At 39.7% G+C, this 22597-nt stretch overlaps 1 protein-coding gene and 1 pseudogene across 2 annotated transcripts in view; one reads left to right on the top strand and one right to left on the bottom strand.

Moving 5' to 3' along the window:
• LOC128657795 (follicle-stimulating hormone receptor) overlaps window positions 1–22597 on the bottom strand; it is a 626230-nt gene that overhangs the window by 283549 nt on the left and 320084 nt on the right. The window lies entirely within an intron of this gene.
• Window positions 17283–17401, top strand: LOC128658468 (uncharacterized; annotated as a pseudogene).

The following is a 22597-nucleotide window of genomic DNA, read 5'->3' as shown; positions in this document are numbered from 1 at the left end:
ATTTTGTGTTGATATATAATTGTGGGGGGGGAGACCGTGCGCGAGTGAAAAAAGAAGGGGAGGGGATGGAAGGGAGGGAAGTTAAATGTTTCAGGTTGTTAGTCAGACTGTTTAAAGGAGCAGTGTTGCCTGAGACTGCACCACAGCTCTGAAATAACTGTGCTGCTGCACCCCAGGAAACGGCTCTGTCAACTAGTCAATTAAGATAAAAAAAAGTGTTCACCTTTGAACACAATTTCCAAAACGCTTACTTGATGACTCTAAGACAGGGACTTTCACTCACCTGCTCTTCAAAATCACTGGTTCTCACAATCCCTGCTCCCTTTCCCAGTGGTGCCATAATGTCCGCGTGGACTGCAGAGGTTTTGCTTACTGTCTGCATCACGTGTTGTGTCACTGTGACATCACCAGTCTGAGGCTGCATCAGTGGGAGATTTTAAGGGCTAACCCCGGTACTAAAAAGGGCCACTTATTATATGATATTGCAGAATGTGGGTTATGAATAGGTGGGAGTGGCTATGGCTTCCGGCAGCCCACCAGGCATTTGCCCGCTATGCCCAATGGTCAGTCCAGGCCTGTATGTGAATATATGGTTTACTCAAACCTTCCGGATTCGACCGGTACTTATCTCAGTTCCTTCTCCCAGCTCACGAGCTGACATCCTCCTCCAGAAGTCTGTGTGCAGCGTTCGGTGAGATCCCCACGTCACCAGCTCCAGATCAAAGCTTTGGCTCTCCTCCAATCGTAGACCCAGGATCCCGGACTAACAAAAAGGGGGCGGATCGGAGTTCCTGTACTTTCATAAATATATTGAAAAAAGTAATCCAAGAATGCTTAGTCCAGGTAAAAAATAAAAACGATCTTTATTTGGTATTCCATTAAAACGAAGGAACAGCAACAGGCTGCTGATAAAGGGTAGGATCTGAGAACAGAATAGTCTGACCGGTTTCGGTCGTTTAGACCGTAAACATAGACATTAATCTTACACAGATGTGTGGCATTTAAAACAAGATACAAACAACCTCATTGGTAGAAACCAATGAGTGTACAGATTAACCCTATGTTTTCTTGAACTTGACTGTTGCTGTTCCTTCATTTTAATGGAATACCAAATAAAGATCATTTTTAATTTTTACCTGTTCGAAAAAGAGCTAAATCACTTTAGGGCAATTCCCTACAAAATCCCTTTAAGGGCTATTGCTATAGTTTGGTGTTAGTATAGTTTTTTATTTTTGGGTGGATTTTGGTTTTAAGTGGGGGCTTTAGTTTTAGAATAGGCAAAACTTTTTTTTTTTTCTTACGGTAATTTGTTTGTTAACCATTTCTACTGCACCATAGTAGCGAACCTTTTCATTTGGGTGTAAAATATATAATAACAAATAAACAAATATTATTTCTCAGTGGCTGGCTATATTGCACACAGTGCATGCTTGTTTCCTATACTGTTACTAGAATACTATCTGTATTACAAATATCATACTACGGTGTACCCCTCATCTAATTTAAATTATATTTGTTATTGCAGTGGGGGCACCAAAATAAAAATGAATAGCTAATAATAAATAATTATATTAAAATTAATATCCTATATTTATATTCTGGCCTTTTTGCCCCTACTAAGTTACGCCTAGATTAAGAGTTCTGCGTTAGCCGTCAAAACCAGCGTTAGGGGGTCCTAACGCTGCTTTTGGCCTACCGCTGGTATTTAGAGTCTTGTAGGTAAGGGTCTAACGCTCACTTTCCAGCCGCGACTTTTCCATACCGCAGATCCCCTTACGTCAATTGCGTATCCTATATTTTCAATGGGGTCTTTCTAACGCCGGTATTTAGAGTCTTGGCTGAAGTGAGCGTTAGAAATCTAACGACAAAACTCCAGCCGCAGAAAAAAGCCAGGATTTAAGAGCTTTCTGGGCTAACGCCGGTTCATAAAACTCTTAACTACTGTGCTCTAAAGTACACTAACACCCATAAACTACCTATGTACCCCTAAACCGAGGCCTCCCCAAATCGCTGCCACTCTATTAAATTTTTTTAACCCCTAATCTGCCGACCGCACACCGCCGCAACCTACATTATCCCTATGTACCCCTAATCTGCTGCCCCTAACATCGCCGACCCCTACATAATATTTATTACCCCCTAATCTGCCCCCCCAACGTCGCCGCTACCTAACTACACTTATTAACCCCAAATCTACTGACCGGACCTCACCGCCACTATAATAAATGTATTAACCCCTAAACCGCCTCACTCCCGCCACGCAAACCCTCTAATAAATTTTATTAACACCTAATCTGCCCTCCCTAACATCGCCGCCACCTAACTTCAAGTATTAACCCCTAATCTGCCGACCGGACCTCACCGCTACTATAATAAATGTATTAACCCCTAAAGCTAAGTCTAAACCTAACCCTAACACCCCCCTATGTTAAATATAATTTAAATCTAACGAAATAAAATAAATCTTATTAAATAAATTAATCCTATTTAAAGCTAAATACTTACCTGTAAAATAAACCCTAATATAGCTACAATATAAATAATAATTATATTGTAGCTATTTTAGGATTAATATTTATTTTACAGGCAACTTTGTATTTATTTTAATCAGGTACAATAGCTATTAAATAGTTAATAACTATTTAATAGTTACCTAGTTAAAATAATTACAAAATTACCTGTAAAATAAATTCTAACCCAAGTTACAATTAAACCTAACACTACACTATCAATAAATTAATTAAATAAACTATCTACAATTATCTACAATTAAAACAACTAAACTAAATTACAAAAAAAACAAACACTAAATTACAAAAACAAACAAACACTAAATTACAAAAAATAAAAAAAGATTACAAGAATTTTAAACTAATTACACCTACTCTAAGCCCCCTAAAAAAATAACAAAGCCCCCCAAAATAAAAAAATGCCCTACCCTATTCTAAAATAAATATTTTACAGCTCTTTTACCTTACCAGCCCTTAAAAGGGCCTTTTGCGGGGTATGCCCCAAAGAAAAAAAGAAAACAGCTCTTTTGCCTGTAAAAAAACATGCAATACCCACCCCCCAACATTACAACCCACCACCCACATACCCCTAATCTAACCCAAACCCCCCTTAAAAAACCTAACACTAAGCCCCTGAAGATCTCCCTACCTTGTCTTCACCACGCCGGATATCACCGATCCGTCCAGAAGAGGGTCCGAAGTCTTCATCCTATCCGGCAAGAAGAGGTCCAGAAGAGGGTCTGAAGTCTTCATCCTATCCGGCAAGAAGAGGAGATCCGGACCGGCAAACATCTTCATCCAAGTGGCATCTTCTATCTTCTTCCATCCGGCGCGGAGCGGAACCATCTTGAAGCAGCCAACGTGGATCCATCCTCTTCTAACGACTTCCTAATTCCGAATGAAGGTTCCTTTAAATGACGTCATCCAAGATGGCGTCTCTCAAATTCCAATTGGCTGATAGGATTCTATCAGCCAATCGGAATGAAGGTAGGAAAAATCTGATTGGCTGATTGGATCAGCCAATCAGATTCAAGTTCAATCGGATTGGCTGATCCAATCAGCCAATCAGATTGAGCTTGCATTCTATTGGCAGTTCCGATCAGCCAATAGAATGCAAGCTCAATCTGTTATTAACCCATAAACCTCTTGCCTCCCACATCACTGCCACTAAATAAACCTATTAACCCCTAAACCACCAGCCCCCCACTTTTCAAAAAAATAAATTAAACTATTAACCCTTAAACCTATCGCCCCCTAACTTTGAATTAAAATTACAATATCCCTATCTTAAAATAAATAAAAACTTACCTGTGAAATTAAAAAAAACCTAAGTTTAAACTAACAATTAACCCAAAATAACTATTATACTAATAAACTAAATTACACATTAAAAAAAAAAAACTAACACTACTAAAAAAAAGAATTCTAAAATTAGAAAAAATAACAATTACTAAATTACAAAAAACAAACAAACACTAAAATACAAAAAATAACAAACACTAAATGATGAAAAATTGCAAACGAAATTATCCAAAATAAAAACAATTACACCTAATCTAATAGCCCTATAAAAATAAAAAAAGCCCCCCAAAATAAAAAAAACCTAGCCTACAATAAACTACCAATATTCCTTAAAAGGGCTTTTTGTAGGGCATTGCGCTAAATAAATAAGCTCTTTTACCTGTAAAAAAATATATAAAGACCCCCCAACAGTAAAACCCACCACCCAACCAACCCCCCAAAATAAAAAACCTAACTCTAACAAAAACCCAAGCTACCATTGCTCTGAAAAGTGCATTTAGCTCTTTTAAAAAAGCACAAACCCTAATCTTAAAAAAAAAAAAACTTACCCCCGATGATCCACTTACAGTTTCTGAAGTCTGGACATCCAGGCTTCAAGAAGTCTTCATCCAGGCGGCGAGGTCTTCATCCAGGCGGCATCTTCTATCTTCATCCAGGCGGCATCTTCTATATTCGTCCCGGCAGCGTGGAGTGGGTCCATCCTTGAAGACATCTATCGCGGAGCGTTCTCTTCATATGGTCACCGCCGTACACTGAATCTTCAATGCAAGGGAGCCTTTTCAAAATGGCGTCCCTTGCATTCCTATTGGCTGATTTGATTTTTGAAATTTAAATCAGTCAATAGGATGAGAGCTACTGAAATCCTATTGACTGTTCAAATCAGCCAATAGAATGAGAGATACTGAAATTACATTGGCTGATTTGAATAGACCTTTACCCTTTTCCAAACCATTTTACTTCTGGTGTCAAGCTTTTTTTTTTTTTTTAAAGCAATGTAGCAGAAAAGGGGATGTGAATCAAGTGAGGTGGGGAAAAGTGGGTATAATAGAATACTTTATCCACGTGGGTAGTGAGGAGGAGTAGGGGAGGAGGTAATCAGTAGACAAATAGGGGGTAATTTGGGATTGGTAATGGCACCTGTCACCACACTACAGGTTACTTTAGAGTTTGATAGCATTCTAGTTGTAGTAAGTCAGAGCTTTGTTAATGCCACTCTTGTAAAGAAGGGGGAGTGCTGGATTTCCAGTGTTTGGGAATCAATTTTTTGGCACTACTGATCATTATGAGAAGTGATGTTTTGATATCGTTTTGCATTTTAGGTATTTCCAAAAATAGTATTGTGTGAATACTCAGTATTATTGTGGACTTGGAGTTGAATACTTCTTTCCAGAAATCTGTAAGGAGAGGGCATGTCCACCAAATGTGGTGCATGGAGCCTCTTTGACCCCAGCCCCTCCAACATTTATCACTAATGTGTGGGATGGTTTAATGTAGCCTGGAGGGGGTTAGGCACCAGCAACTCAAAAATTTGAAATTAACTTCCTGTATGGTAGCGGATGATGAAGCTTTGGTTGCTGTTTGAAAAGACCTGTGCCATAGTTTAAGTTAAGGTTCTTTGCCTATTTCTGCACACCAGGCCCATACATATGAAGGTAGTGTCTGCTCATCTGGGATTAGGGTATTCTATACAGAATGGAAACAGTATGTCTTGGTGGCGTTGGCTGAGTACATAACCTTTCAAAGGGAGTAAGATCACTTGATGTATGAGCTGTGATCTGGATAACCAGTTGGAGAAGAGAACTGGTGTCATGCTTTTACTGAAAAAAAGTTTTCTGGGGACACACTCTCATGTAATATTTCACCTACTCCTTCAGCCTCCTGACAAATGCTGCTACTTTACTACCACCAGGAACCCTTTTTTTAAAGGATGGCATCCACCTTGCTCAAGAGATTACTGAACAAGGATATGACTTGATAAAGACTAACAGTTCTCTGGTCAAGTTTTCTGGGATATACCTAAAAGGCTTTAGGACTACCACTTACTGACCAATCATGGTCCACTCAACTCTGCCTAATCTCCTGTTCCTGCCTAAGAAGGTGACAGCCTTTAACACTGCTGCAGAAGTGGCCTGCAATCCTTCTGTACCACAGTGTTATGTTTTACAGTTGACAGATTGTGCGCTATGATTAGTTCATGCCCAATATTGATATTGCTGCACTTGCAATCTGTATTTTTGAGGTTCAGGCACTGAGTAATAAACGAGAAGAGTAAAAAAAAAAATAGAAGAGGAAGGATCAGAATGTTCTACAAGATGAAAATAATACTTTGGCATGTTGGATATTCATATTTTCACAAAAGAAATTGAACTTGCTATGCCACTGTCTGACTCTGCCAGAGAGAAAATTGAAAATACATCATGACATGCTTTGACTTTTTTTTATTATGAAGGTGATTTCCTTTCTGCTAAATGACATTCAGCTCACATGGTACAACTTTCAGAGTTTCATTAAATATGAGTTCACATAAATTATTTCAGAGAAGAATTACTGCATAATCCATTTGGAAAAAAAGACACCTCAAAAAAGAACACTTTTTTATGTAAATATGCATCAAAAAGCACAACATAATCTCTACAAAATATTCCTCAATCCTTAAAGGTATGGGAAATTAAAAATGAAACCTGCATGATTCAAATAGAGCATGTTATTTAAAGACACTATTAATTTCACTTCTATTTTCAAATGTGTTTTGATCTCTTGGTATCCCTTGTTAAAAAAAAGAATATGAACATATCCTACACTAGTGGGAGCTAGTGATGTCGCGAACCTAAAATTTTCGGTTCGCTAACGGCGGACTCGAACTTCCGGTATTGTTCGCGAACGTGCGAACCGCGCGAACCGCCATTGAATTCAATAGGCAGGCGAACTTTAAAACCTACAAGGACTCTTTCTGGCCACAATAGTGATGGAAAAGTTGTTTCAAGGGTACTAACACCTGGACTGTTGCATGCTGGAGGGGGATCCCTGGCAAAACTCCCATGGAAAATTACATAGTTGATGCAGAGTATGCTAAGCCATAATGGGTCTAAATCAACTAACATTCCCAAAGTGGCTGTCTCAAAACATCCCGGACAGAAGATAGATTGATAGTGATAGATAGGATAGATAGATATACATAGATTGATAGTTAGATAGAATCGATAGAAGAGAAATAGATAGATTTGTTAGATATATAATTACCCTAATAAATGCTAATAATCAAACATGCGTTCTTGGACCCAACTAGCTTGTGTTAATTAGTACTTTTCTTAGCACTTTAATCCCTGTTCCCCCCCCCTATCGGGGGAGTTCTATATGGCCTGCCAGATTACCCTGAAAAATTATAATAATAAGACATGTGGTCTGCTACCTATTTTAACGAGGTTGTGTTTTAAGTACTACCATTCTTAGCACTTTAATCTCTGTAACTCCCCCTATTTGGTGAGGTCTATACGGCCTGGATGATTACCCATACAAAATATAATAATAAGACATCTGCTCTTGGTCTGCAACCCATGGTAACTATGTTGTGTTAATTAGTAATGTCCTTCGCATTTTAATAGCTGTTACTCATACTCACCCTATCGGTGGAGGTCTATATGGCCTGCATGATTACCCTTACAAAATATAACAACCAAACATATGCTCTGGGACTCATGGTAAGTAGGTTGTGTTAAGTAGTACTGTTATTTGCCTTTTCATGCCTGTTACAACACCAAATGGTGGCAGGTCTATCTGGCCTTCATGATTAGCTGCACCCAAACCCAAAAAAAAGCCGAGTGGTCTTAGACTAACACCCATGGCTAACTCGGTTGTTTCAATTAGTACTATTCTTAGCACTTTCATCCCTGTTACGGTCGGTCTACATGGCCATCATGATTAGCTGAACAAAATACTACAATCCAACCTTTGCTCAGTCTTCATAGGCCCTTCATTGTCTGTATTTTGATAGTACAGTTCTTATTATTTTTATAGCTGATACAACACCGAATGGTGGCAGCTCTATATGGCCTGCATGATTAGCCGCACCCAATACAAAAATAAATCCAAGCGGTCTTGGATTAACACCCATGGCTAACTCTGTTGTTTCAAGTAGTACTATTCTTAGCACTTTCATCTCATCATCCCTGTTACTTCCAGGACTCTCGGTGGTGGTGGTTTACATGGCCATCATGATTAGCCTAACCAAATACTACAATCCAACCTTGGCTCAGTCTTCCTAAGGCCCTTCATTGGCTGTATTTTGGTAGTACTGTTCTTATTAGTTTAATAGCTGATACGACACTGAATGTTGTCAGCTCTATATGGCTTGCATGAATAGCCGCACCCAAAGCCAAAAAAAAGCCAAGCGGTTTTGCACTAACACCCATGGCTAACTCTGTTGTTTCAAGTTCTACTATTCTTAGATCTTTCATCTCATCCCTGTTACTTCCAGGACTCTCGGTGGTGGTTGTCTACATGGCCATCATGATTAGCCTAACCAAGTACTACAATCCAACCTTGGCTCAGTCTTCCTAAGGCCCTTCATTGGCTGTATTTTGGTAGTACTGTTCTTATTAGTTTAATAGCTGATACGACACCGAATGTTGTCAGCTCTATATGGCCTGCATGAATATCCGCACCCAAAGCCAAAAAAAAGCCAAGCGGTTTTGCACTAACACCCATGGCTAACTCTGTTGTTTCAAGTTCTACTATTCTTAGCTCTTTCATCTCATCATCCCTGTTACTTCCAGGACTCTCGGTGGTGGTGGTCTACATGGCCATCATGATTAGCCTAACCAAATACTACAATCCAACCTTGGCTCAGTCTTCCTAAGGCCCTTCATTAGCTGTATTTTGGTAGTACTGTCATCCTTTTGAATAATAGATTAAAGGAAAGGCATTGATTTTAGAATCCCAGAGATCATTTATATGACCCGTGAAATAAAAAAAAAAAATCATTAGATACCCGTTACACAATTATTTATCCTCAGGCCTTTTTAATACGAGGGTCCCGGAGCCTCAAACGAAACAACAGCATTAAAGAGGAGATATGTCATCCTTTTGAATAATAGATTACAGGAAAGGCATTGATTTTAGAAACCCACAGATCATTATTTGCAACCGTGAAATTAGAATAAAACATTGATTAGACACCCGTGACACTTATTTATGCTCAGGCCTTTTCAATACGAGGGTCCCGGAGCCTCAACCGAAACAAAAGCATGAAAGAGGAGATATGTCATCCTTTTGAATAAAAGATTACAGTAAAGGCATTGATTTTAGAAACCCACAGATCATTATTTGCAACCGTGAAATAGAAAAAAACATTGATTACACACCCGTGACACTTATTTATCCTCAGGCCTTTTTAATACGAGGGTCCCGGAGCCTCAACCGAAACAACAGCATGAAAGAGGACATATGTCATCCTTTTGAATAAAAGATTTACAGTAAAGGCATTGATTTTAGAAACCCACAGATCATTATTTGCAACCGTGAAATTAGAAAAAAACATTGAATACACACCCGTGACACTTATTTATGCTCAGGCCTTTTTAATACGAGGGTCCCCGGAGCCTCAACCGAAACAACAGCATGAAAGAGGAGATATGTCATCCTTTTGAATAAAAGATTACAGTAAAGGCATTGATTTTAGAAACCCACAGATCATTATTTGCAACCGTGAAATTAGAAAAAAAAATTGATTAGACACCCGTGACACTTATTTATGCTCAGGCCTTTTTAATACGAGGGTCCCGGAGCCTCAACCGAAACAACAGCATGAAAGAGGAGATATGTCATCCTTTTGAATAAAATATTACAGTAAAGGCATTGATTTTAGAAACCCACAGATCATTATTTGCAACCGTGAAATTAGAAAAAAACATTGATTACACACCCGTGACACTTATTTATGCTCAGGCCTTTTTAATACGAGGGTCCCGGAGCCTCAACCGAAACAACAGCATGAAAGAGGAGATATGTCATCCTTTTGAATAAAATATTACAGTAAAAGCATTGATTTTAGAAACCCACAGATCATTATTTGCAACCGTGAAATAGAAAAAAACATTGATTAGACACCCGTGACACTTATTTATGCTCAGGCCTTTTTAATACGAGGGTCCCGGAGCCTCAACCGAAACAACAGCATGAAAGAGGAGATAAGTCATCCTTTTGAATAAAAGATTACAGTAAAGGCATTGATTTTAGAAACCCACAGATCATTTATATGACCCGTGTAATAGAAAAAAACATTCATTAGACACCGGTAACACTTATTTATCCTCAGGCTTTGTTAATACGAGGGTCCCGGAGCCGCAACCGAAACAACAGCATGAAAGAGGACATATGTCATCCTTTTGAATTATAGATTACAGGAAAGGCATTGATTTTAGAAACACTGAGATAATTACTTGCAACCGGGAAATAAAAAAAAAAACATTGAACAGACACCCAGTACACTTTATTATCCATAGGCCTTTTCAGCAGAGGCTCCAGGACCCTCAACAAAAACAAGAGCAGGGAGCTGGGCATAGGAGTACAATGGAGTGTGACAATAATAATCTGAAGGTGAAGATTGCATAGTTGTGGGAACTTAGTACTTGCAATGACCTTGCTCTGGTGAATCCATATCGCAAATGTTTTATTTAAGTCACTGTTTGTCTATTTTTTTGAATATCAGCATTTGGTAAATAAAGCTCAACTTAAGGCTGGTGAGAAACGACCTTTCTTCTGGCTGTTTGCAAATGTTGTGGCTCTGGACAAACATGTGAATAAGGGGCCATCAGCCATATTCTGCACGCAACCCCTTTGATGATTGACGATAAACATGTGTCACCTGCAAGCAGAGCTCGTTACTTCTGTCTAAATCATCTTCCTGGTATGGACAGGCCACTGTTTCCCACAGCAAGTACGAATTTTGAAATACAAGATTGTCTTGAGTATGGTAGGAAACCAAAGTTTATTTAATTCTGTACTATCTATCACCACAAAAAATGAACTTCTTGAAGCAACGAAAATGCCAGCAATTTCATGTGCTTATGGATGACAAGGACGTCCTGTCCTGTGGTACACAGAGATGGAGACGATTTTTGCCCTCCCTGTACACTACCCAGATGTCTCAAACATCACCAGAAACACAATACAGCCACTCTTGTGAAGTTCCTGGAGTGTTCCGGTAGCCATCTCTTTGCGCTCCTAAAGGAATACTTTATCAGTGTTTTTGTATACATCCGACAACAGCTTCGGAGACTGTGGTGACGCACATGTTATTTACTGTTGTTCCAGCTGTGGCAATATCAATTGGCATGAAAAAGCTAAGATTTGTGGGTTGGGGAGCCTATAGCTGTTGCGGTAGGACGTGTGTTTGAGGAGCTCCAGGTCTTACAAGTTACTTTGGAGTTAGTTTTCAACCTTAATTTAATTTTCTTTTTGGGATTCATAGTCACACTTTCTGTGGCTATCCAAGAGGAGCCTAGTAAAAGCAGTAGTAGTCACCCCTTATATCAACGGGTACGGAGACCTGTTTTTTGCCTTTCCAATATTTCGCCGGTCCACAAACTAATCCTGAATGAAAAAAAAAACTTAAAATTTGGACTAGTGACGCACATTTTATGCACGCTGTGGCAATTGCAATTTGCAATAAAAATAATCTGCTAATAACAACCACTACCTACGACCACACCTGACTCCTGAAGTCATGCTTCAGTTATTAAGTCAAGTTAAATAATTTTTATTTTTTTTTATGCTCAGCAGAGGCTCCAGGACCCTTGACAAAACCAGCAGCAGGAAAGAGGACATATGGCATCCTTTTGAAAAAATGATTATAGGAAAGGCATTGATTTCAGAAGCACAGAGATCATTAGTTGCAAACGGTAAATAGAAAAAAACATTGATTAGACACCCAGTACAATTATTTTTCATTAGGCCTTTTTAATAAGATTAAGAGGCTTCCGGAGCCTCAACAGAAACAACAGCATTGAAAAGTACATATGGCATCCTTGTGAATAATAGATTACAGGAAAGGCATTGATTTTAGAAACCCTTGGATAATTTTTTGCAACCATGAAATCTAAAAAAACATAGATTAGACACCCAGTACACTTCTTAGGCCTTTTAAGCATAGGCTCCAGGACCCTCAACAAAACCAGCAGCAGGAAAGAGGACATATGGCATACTTTTGTAAATTAGATTACAGGAAAGGCATTGATTTTAGAAACACAGAGATCATTTATATGACCAGTGAAATAGAAAAAAAAAATGATTGGACACCCAGTACACTTCTTTATCCTTAGTCCTTTTTAATACGAGGGTCCCGGAGCCTCAACAGAAACAACAGCATGAAAGAGGACATATGTCATCCTTTTGAATAATAGATTACAGGAAAGGCATTGATTTTAGAAACACAGAGATCATTAGTTGCAACCGTGAAATCTAAAAAAACATAGATTATACACCCAGTACACTTCTTTATCCTTAGGCCTTTTTAGAAGAGTCTCCCGTAGCCTCACCAGAAACAACAGCATGAAAGAGGACATATGGCATCCTTGTGACTAATAGATTACAGGAAAGGCATTGATTTTAGAAACACAGAGATCATTAGTTGCAACCGTGCAATCTCTAAAAAATTGGATTATACACCAAGTACACTTATTTATCCTTAGGCCTTTTTCGCAGAGGCTCCAGGACCCTCAACAAAACCAGAACATTAAAGAGGACATATGGCATCCTTTAGAAAATCAGATTACAGGAAAGGCATTGATTTTAGAAACACAGAGATCATTAGTTGCAACCGTGAAATCGCAATAAACTTTGATTATACACCAAGTACACTTATTTATACTTAGGCCTTTTTAGCAGAGGCTTCAGGACCCTCCACAAAACCAGCAGCATGAAAGAGGACATATGGCATCCTTTAGAAAATTAGATTACAGGAAAGGCATTGATTTTAGAAACACAGAGATCATTAGTTGCAACTGTGAAATCTAAAAAAACATAAATTATACACCCAGTACACTTCTTTATCCTTAGGCATTTTTAGAAGAGTGTCCCGGAGCCTCAACAGAAAGAACAGCATGAAAGAGGACATATGGCATCCTTTTGAAAAATAGATTACAGGAAAGGCATTGATTTTAGAAAGACATAAAAAAAAATTGTTACAAACGGGAAATCTAAAAAAACATTGACTAGACACCCAGTACACTTCTTTATCCTTTGGCCTTTTTAGCAGAGGCTCCAGGACACTCAACAAAACCAGCAGTAGGAAAGAGGACATATGGCATCCTTTGTGAAAAAAAAGATTATAGGAAAGGCATTGATTTTAGAAACCCAGTGATAATTTTTTGCAACCGTGAATTTTAATTAAAAAAATGATTGGATGGACACCCAGTACAATTCTTTATCCATAATGCCTTTTTATAAGAGGGTCCAGGACCCTCAAACAAAAAACCAGCAGGAAAGAGGACATATGGCATACTTTTGAACAATAGAGTACAGGAAAGGCATTGATTTTAGAAACCCATAGAATTTTTTTTTTAAATGGAAATTTGAATAAAAAAAATGATTCGATGGACAGCCAGTACACCTCTTTCTCCTTAGGCATTTTTATAAGAGGGTCCTGGACCCTCAAAAAAAACACCAGCAGGAAAGAGGACATATGGCATACTTTTGAACAATAGAGTACAGGAAAGGCATTTATTTTAGAAACCCATGGATACATTTTTGCAAATGGAAATTTGAATCAAAAAAATGATTCGATGGACACCCAGTACACCTCTTTCTCCTTAGGCCTTTTTATAAGAGGGTCCTGGACCCTCAAAAAAAACACCAGCAGGAAAGAGGACGTATGGCATCCTTTTGAACAATAGAAAAAAAGGTACAGCATTGATTTTACAAACCCAGAGATCATTTTGGTCAATTGCTAAATAGAAAAATAAAAATGAGTGGCCAACCAGTACACCTCTTTCTCCTTAGGCCTTTTTATAAGAGGGTCCTGGACACTCAAAAAAAACACCAGCAGGAAAGAGGACGTATGGCATCCTTTTGAACAATAGAGTACAGGTACGGCATTGATTTTACAAAACAAGAGATAATTTTGGTCAAATGAGAAATAGAAAATAAAAATGAGTGGACACCCAGTACACCTCTTTCACCTTAGGCCTTTTTATAAGAGTGTCCAGGACCCTCAAACAAAATACCAGCAGGAAAGAGAACATATGGCATACTTTGGAACAATAGAGTACTGGTACGGCATTGATTTGTGAAACCCACAGATAATTGTTTGTAAAAGTGAAATAGCCCCAAAAACCATGCTTGGACTCCCACTCCAGGTCGTTCTCCTTCAGCTTTTTTATAAGAGGGTCCAGCACCCTCAACAGAAACAACTGCAGGAAACACCACCACATATGCCATCCTTTTGCACAAGTGAGTACAGGTATGGCATCCATTTTAGAAACCCAAAGATAATTGAGAGGAACCAGGAACATTTTTCTAAAAACTGGATGGGGCACCCATTACTACAGGTCGTTCTCCTTCAGCCTTTTTATATCATGGGCCACGACCCGCAACAGGCACAACAGCATGAAACACAACATATGCCACCCTTTTGCACAATAGAGTACAGGTATGGCATAGATGGAACACGGAGATAATTTAGAGCAACCAAGAGACGGATAAAGATGCTTGGTCGGTCCTACTCTTTCAAATTTGTTGCATTTTGCGTTCAATTGAATGGTCTACCGGATATGAGTGGTGTGTAAAGTTGTACAATTCGTAACAGTTTAATCACTAGTGTTATGTGCCTTATTTTTTTTATTTGAGTTTTGTACCCACAGAGATGCAGCAGAGGCCAGAAAAATTAGGAATGTACAAATGACTGAAAAATTGGGGTATTGTTGTAGCAACTGCTGTAGCAGCGGCCAGAAAAATCGATGTTTGTAAAACATTTATAAAGTGCCCTAAAAGCTTGTGGCTTGAACACTAGTTGTTGGCGGATAAGTCAAGCAAGTCCTCCGTCTTTATAACCAAAAAAAAAAAGGCCAGCCTGTGTACCAGTTGTAGCCCAAGCCAGCTCATATCATCATCAGTAGTTTTTTATTCAAATGTATCGCCCAATGTCAGTCCCTTCGGGATCCAGCCCTCATTCATTTTTATAAAAGTGAGATAGTCAAGGCTTTTTTGACCTAGGCGACTTCTCTTCTCAGTGACAAAACCTCCTGCTGCACTAAAAGTCCTTTCGGACAGGACACTTGAAGCGGGGCAGGCCAGAAGTTCCATTGCAAATTGGGATAGCTCAGGCCACAAGTCCAGCCTGCACACCCAGTAGTCAAGGTGTCCATCGCTCCTGAGAGTGTCGAGATCCGCAGTTAAAGCTAGGTAGTCTGCTACCTGTCGGTTGAGTCTTTCTCTAAGGCTGGATCCCGAAAGGCTCTGATGGTGCATGGGAGTTAAAAAGGTATGCATGTCCTCCATCAACAAGACGTCAGGAAAGCGCCCGGCCCTTGCCGCCGTGGTCGTGGGAGGAGGAGGATTAATTTCATCTCTTCCCCTGTTACATTCCCGTGGTGCTGTGACATCACCCTTATACGCTGTGTAAAGCATAGTTTTTAATTTATTATGAAAATGCTCTATCCTTTCTGACTTGCGGGAATTTGGTAACATTTCAGGCACTTTATGCTTATACCGGGGGTCGAGGAGCGTGGACACCCAGTACAGGTCATTCTCCTTCAGCTTTTTTATACGAGGGTCCCTCAACAGGCACGACAGCATGAAAGAACCCATTTGAACAAGGTTGGATGCTGAGCTAATCATGTCGTGTTCCTCCTCCTCACTGATGTCACTGATGGTATCTTCTTTCCCCCAGCCACGTACAACACCACGGGTACCAGAGCGGTGACAACAACAAGCACCCTGGGATGACTGTTGTGCTCGGTCTTCCTCCTCCTCATCCTCCCCAAAGCCACATTCCTCCTCTGACTCCTCTTCCTCACAATCCTCTTCCTGCGTTGCCGCAGGTCCAGCAAGCAATGCTGATTCGGCTGTTTGCGGGGGTGATGGACACCACAACTCTCCCGCTTCCTCTTCACGCTCATCTACTGCCTGATCCAGCACTCTTCGCAGGGCACGCTCCAGGAAGAAAACAAATGGTATGATGTCGCTGATGGTGCCTTCGGTGCAACTGACAAGGTTTGTCACCTCCTCAAAAGGACGCATGAGCCTACAGGCATTGCGCATGAGCGTCCAGTAATTTGGCAAAAATATCCCCAGCTCCCCAGAGGCTGTCCTAGCACCCCGGTCATACAAATACTCATTAACAGCTTTTTCTTGTTGAAACAGGTGGTCAAACATTAGGAGTGTTGAATTCCACCGTGTCGGGCTGTCGCAAATCAAGCGCCTCACTGGCAGGTTGTTTCGACACTGGATATCAGAGAAGTGCGCAATGGCCGTGTAGGAACGCCTGAAATGGCCACACACCTTCCTGGCCTGCTTCAGGATGTCCTGTAAGCCTGGGTACTTATGGACAAATCGTTGTACAATTAGATTACACACATGTGCCATGCACGGCACATGTGTCAACTTGCCCAATTTCAATGCCGCCACCAAATTACTTCCATTGTCAGAAACAACCTTGCCAATCTCCAGTTGGTGCGGAGTCAGCCACTGATCCACCTGTGCGTTCAGGGCGGTCAGGAGTGCTGGTGCGGTGTGACTCTCCGCTTTCAGGCAAGTCAACACCAAGACGGCGTGACACTGCCGTACCCGGGATGTAGCATAGTACCTGGGGAGCTGGGGGGGTGCCATAGATGTGGAGCAAGACGAAGAAGTTGCAGAGTACTCAGCCGAGGAAGAGGTTATGGAAGAGGATGGAGTAGGAGGAGTAGAGGAGGTAGCAGCAGGCCTGCCTGCAAGTCGTGGCGGTGTCACCAACTCTTCTGCAGAGCCACGCATTCCATGCTTGTCAGAAGTCAGCAGGTTTACCCAATGTGCAGTGTAGGTGATATACCTGCCCTGACCATGCTTTGCAGACCAGCTATCCGTGGTCATATGGACCCTTGCCCCAACGCTGTGTGCCAGACATGCCATAACTTCCTTTCTCACAACATATTACATGGTATTCTAAAATAGTAACATTAAAAAATTGTTCCCCACCCTTTTAAAAAAAAAATATATATATATATGCTGCACATTAGAAAACATATACACTGTTCACTGAACATTTTTATTTTTATTGTATCATTATAGTTAAGTCTGCACTCACAATATACACCTCAACATTATCTCCAACACATTAAACAATATTGTTACTACTGTATTTCTATACCATCTTATTTTTGTATATTGAACATAATGTATTACAACCCCGTTTTTACACATTAGAGTAGGTTAATAGATATTCACTAAGTACACTTATCTATTGCTTAATACATACATTTCATATCGCTAAGATTAAGATATTACCACACTTCACTGAATGTACCTGATCCCGTTTGATCTTGGAAGCTAAGCAGGGCCAGGCCTGGTCAGTACCTGGGTGGGAGACTGCCTGGGAACACCAGGTGCATTAGACTTAAAATATGTGTGTATGTGTGTGTATATATATATATTTTTTTTTTTTTTCATTAAGCCCTGCATAATTTAAAGGGCTCTCTCCTATAGAAAATCTTGCTTATACATATTTGACCAATGGCTGTTAACATCAATAGGTGCTTTAATAAAACTTTAACTTATTTAGACTAACTGACAACATATTGAGACATTTGGTATGAACACCAAGAATTAGAATATCATGTACTTTTTATATATGTATGTGTGTATATATATATATATATATATTTTTTTTTTTTTTTTTTTTTTTAAAAAGGGTGGGGAACAATTTTTTAATGTTACTATTTTAGAATACCATAATAATATCCTATAACTTATGATGCTGACATGATATCCACCATAAGATAATGTTTGGCTATGGTTGTTGTTTTTTTACATCCTGTATTAACCAATTTGTACAGTACTTGTTTGTTTTTTAGTATAATGTGAATTATTTGGAAATGGTTTTAATCATTGTATTCTAACTATGGTCTGATTGAAACAGGTGTGCACTCACACACCTGATGAGGCAGGTTCACTTCCACACCTGAATAGGTGTGGTTATGTTTCACTCTTAGAGTGGTCATTTAGCATTTATAAGCCAGAGCTCTCAGTCTTTGGATAGAAGCCTGAGGAAACAGACAGAGATCTGAGAAACTAGTTGCTTGTTTATCCATTGTTACGGTCACATTTGTGACATTTTATATTGTATTTTACTGCACCATTAAACTATGGTATTTTAACTCTTTGCTGAGAGCCTGAGCTTGATTGAAAATCTGCCCTGGAGTGATTTGTTGCACTGCCTTGGTCAGTGAACTGGGACACTGTGAACTCCCAGTCTGCCTCTATAAGCACAACAGAGTGCTGCTTTTCTTGTGAGTATAAAATCTGTATTCACCTATTTTTACATTTGTCCAAACTATATCACACGAGGAGGCGCCCTTGTCTTTGTGATTTTCTTTGCACAGAGAGAGTCTTTTGGCACAGGTTGCAAATGGCATCACTGTTGTCAGAGGCAGACACACAAAAAAAATGCCACACTGCTGAGCTCTGCGATGACGACATTCTGGTGGTGGCAACAGCATGCGTTGATGGGCGTCGCCGGGCTGTCTGGCTGACCCCTGGTGACGATGCATGCTGTCTGACTGTGCCACTAGCTCCTTGAGATGACCTCCCCGTGCTTCCAAATCGTCTCCTCCTCCTCCTCCTCTCTGTCTCAACATTTGAACTTTCCCCCTCTTCTTCTTCTCTTCTAGCAGGCACCCACGTGACATCCACCGACACATCATCATCAACCGCTTCACTTGTATCTGAAACATCAAGAAAGGAAGCAGCAGCGGGTACAACATCATCATCATCACACCGTACCTCCATGTCGGTAATGCTGCCTGACTGAGACTGATCACTATTATCTACATCCTCTGTCAATGATGGTTGCGCATCACTCATTTCTTCCAAATGATGTGTCAATAACTCCTGTGACAGATCAAGTGAAGCGGCTGTGGTGCTAGTGTTGGTGGTAGCGACCGGCGGCGGAGTGGCACTGGTCACTTGAGACCTGCCCAAAGCACAGCTGGACTTAGATGGTGCGTCAAGGCTAGGAGGACTAGCAGCGGAAGATGAAGAAGATTGGGTTTCCTGTGTTAGCCATTCAACTAGGTCCTCCTCAGAAGTTTTTGCATCCCCCCTGGCACCCGGCGTCTGAACAATGTGCATATTTGTAGGGTCTAAAGGAATCACAGCACCACGACCACGGAACCTGCGGAGTGGCCTGCCTCTGCCTGTCATTTTTTTTTAAATGGACACTAAGAATACTATTACACCAATTGAGTGGTGGCACTGTGAAAGTGGGCACAGTATACGCTGTGAGACTGACAACAACAAAAAAGACAGATGTTTTAAAAATCACAAATTGTTAATTTTTTGAAATATTACTAGTACTGTGGCAACAAATATGATTGTTTGGCACTATTTGGCAAATGGGCCTGTCTGGCACACACGCTGGGAGAAAGGAAACTGCAATTCAATGGCACTAGGAGACTGAAGAATCACAGTCAAAACAGTTATGATTAACAAAAATTCCAATCCTGTTACAATAAATATGAGTGGTGGCACTAATTGGCTAGTTGGGACTGGCACACAGGCAGGCAGGCAGGAGGAAAATGCAATTCAAGGGCACTAGTAGACTGCAGATTGACAGTCAAAACAGTGTTGATTGACAAATTTAGCAATACTGTTAAAAGAAATATGATTGCTAGCACTAATTGGATAGTTGGGCCTGGCACACAGGCTGGCAGGCAGTAGAAAAGTGCAATTCAATGGCACAAGCAAAATGAGGATTAAGATCAACAATCAAGATTTTTTTAATTTTAATTAGTAACTATACTGTGACAACAATTAGGATTGGTGTAAATAGTTGGCAAGACGGCCTGGCACAAAAGGATGGCAGGCAGGAGGTAGATGCAATTCAAGGACACTAGGAGACTGATTAATGACAGTCAAAACAGTGATGATTGACAATTTTTGCAATACTGTTAAAAGAAATATGATTGCTGACAACAATTGGCTAGGTGGGCCTGGCTCACAGCAGGCTGCAAGGCAGGAGGAAAGTGCTATTCAATGGCACCAGCAAACTGAGGATTCAAATCACAGCAACTATTACCAAAAATTTTAATTTTTAATTATTAGAATACTGTCACAACAAATATGATTGGAGTAAATATTTTTTAAGTAGGCCTGGCACACAGGCTTGGAAGGCTGTAGAAAAGTGCTATTCTAGGGCACGAGCAAACTGAGGATTAAGATCATCAACAATAAAGATTTTTTTAATTGTAATTAGTAACTATACTGTGACAAAAAATTAGGATTGGTGTAAATAGTTGGCAAGACGGCCTGGCACAAAAAGGATGGCAGGCAGGAGGTAGATGCAATTCAAGGACACTAGGAGACTGATTACTGACAGTCTAAACAGTGATGATTGACAATTTTTGCAATACTGTTAACAGAAATATGATTGCTGACAACAATTGGCTAGGTGGGCCTGGCTCAAAGCAGGCTGCAAGGCAGGAGGAAAGTGCTATTCAATGGCACCAGCAAACTGAGGATTCAAATCACAGCAACTATTGCCAAAAAAATTAATTTTTAATTATTAGAATACTGTCACAACAAATAGGATTGGTGTAAATATTTTTCAAGTAGGCCTGGCACACAGGCTTGGAAGGCTGTAGAAAAGTGCAATTCTAGGGCACGAGCAAACTGAGGATTAAGATCATCAACAATCAAGATTTGTTTAATTTTAATTAGTAACTATACTGTGACAAAAAATTAGGATTTGTGTAAATAGTTGGCTAGACGGCCTGGCACAAAAGGATGGCAGGCAGGAGGTAGATGCAATTCAAGGAAACTAGGACACTGATTACTGACAGTCTAAACAGTGATGATTGACAATTTTTGCAATACTGTTAACAGAAATATGATTGCTGACAACAATTGGCTAGGTAGGCCTGGCTCACAGCAGGCTGCAAGGCAGGAGGAAAGTGCTATTCAATGGCACCAGCAAACTGAGGATTCAAATCACAGCAACTATTACCAAAAATTTTAATTTTTAATTATTAGAATACTGTCACAACAAATATGATTGGTGTAAATATTTTTTAAGTAGGCCTGGCACACAGGCTTGGAAGGCTGTAGAAAAGTGCAATTCAAAGGCACGAGCAAACTGAGGATTAAGATCATCAACAATCAAGATTTTTTTAATTTTAATTAGTAACTATACTGTGACAAAAAATTAGGATTGGTGTAAATAGTTGGCAAGACTTCCTAGCACAAAAGGATGGCAGGCAGGAGGTAGATGCAATTCAAGGACACTAGGAGACTGAATACTGACAGTCTAAACAGTGATGATTGACAATTTTTGCAATACTGTTAACAGAAATATGATTGCTGACAACAATTGGCTAGGTGGGCCTGGCTCAAATCACAGCAACTATTACAAAATTTTTTAATTTTTACTTATTAGAATACTGTCACAACAAATATGATTGGTGTAAATATTTTTTAAGTAGGCCTGGCACACAGGCTTGGAAGGCTGTAGAAAAGTGCAATTCAAAGGCACGAGCAAACTGAGGATTAAGATCAACACTAAAAAAATTTTTTATTTAAATTAATAACTATACTGTCTGACTGTGACAACAATTATGATTGGTGTAAATAGTTGGCTAGACGGCCTGGCACAAAAGGCTGGCAGTGGCAGGCAGGAGGTAAATGAAATTCAATGGCACTAGGAGACTGAATATTTGCAGTCCAAAAAATTATGATTTTTTTTTTTATTACTGTTACAAGAATTGTGATTGGTGCCACTAATTGGCTACTTGGGCCTGGCAGACAGGCTGGCAGATATGAGTCGTGGATGGTAGGTAGGGCAGCAATTTAACACAGTATGCTGTGTAAGTGACAAAAACACAGGACTGATAGAAAATTAAGTTACATTACACTAGCAAAATATTTGAAAATTTTAGATTTTAATATTAAAATTATGTTAAGAAGTGCAATGCACATATGACTCTATGAGTGGTCGCACTGGCTGGCTGCTACGTAGGGCAGCAATTATAACAACAGTATGCTGTGTAAATCAGATAGACAGTTAGACACAGGCCTGATAGAAAATACAATTAGATTACACTAGCATAATGATTTAAAGACTTTTTTTTGGAAATTTTAAGAGAAAGGTTAAGTACATACATATGAGTCGTGGCTGATAGCCTTGGAAGGGCAGCTATTAAAAACAGTAGGCTCTGTATGTCGGATATACACACGCCTGATAGAAAATACTATTAGATTACACTAGAAAAATGATTGAAATTATTTTTTTGGGGGGGAAATTAATAATAGGTTAAACACATATGAGTCGTGGCTCATAGACTAGGGAGGGCAGCAAGTAAACACAGTAGGCTCTCTATGTCAGCAAAACACACAGGCCGGATAGAAAATTATATTACATTACACTAGCAAACAAATGTAAACTTTTTTTTTATATATTAAAATTAAGGTGAAAGAAAAATAGATATGAGTGCTGGGTGGCTGCCTGGCACAGACCAATTAACCAAAAGACTGAAAGAAAAAGAGGTATATTAATGCTGAGTGAGCCTGACAGACACAGGCATGATAGTAAATGTAATTAG

This window comes from Bombina bombina, chromosome 4, assembly GCF_027579735.1.
Source record: "Bombina bombina isolate aBomBom1 chromosome 4, aBomBom1.pri, whole genome shotgun sequence".
Lineage (NCBI taxonomy): Eukaryota > Metazoa > Chordata > Amphibia > Anura > Bombinatoridae > Bombina > Bombina bombina.
Note: the sequence above shows the minus strand (reverse complement) of the source record. Positions and strands in the feature narration are given on the sequence as shown.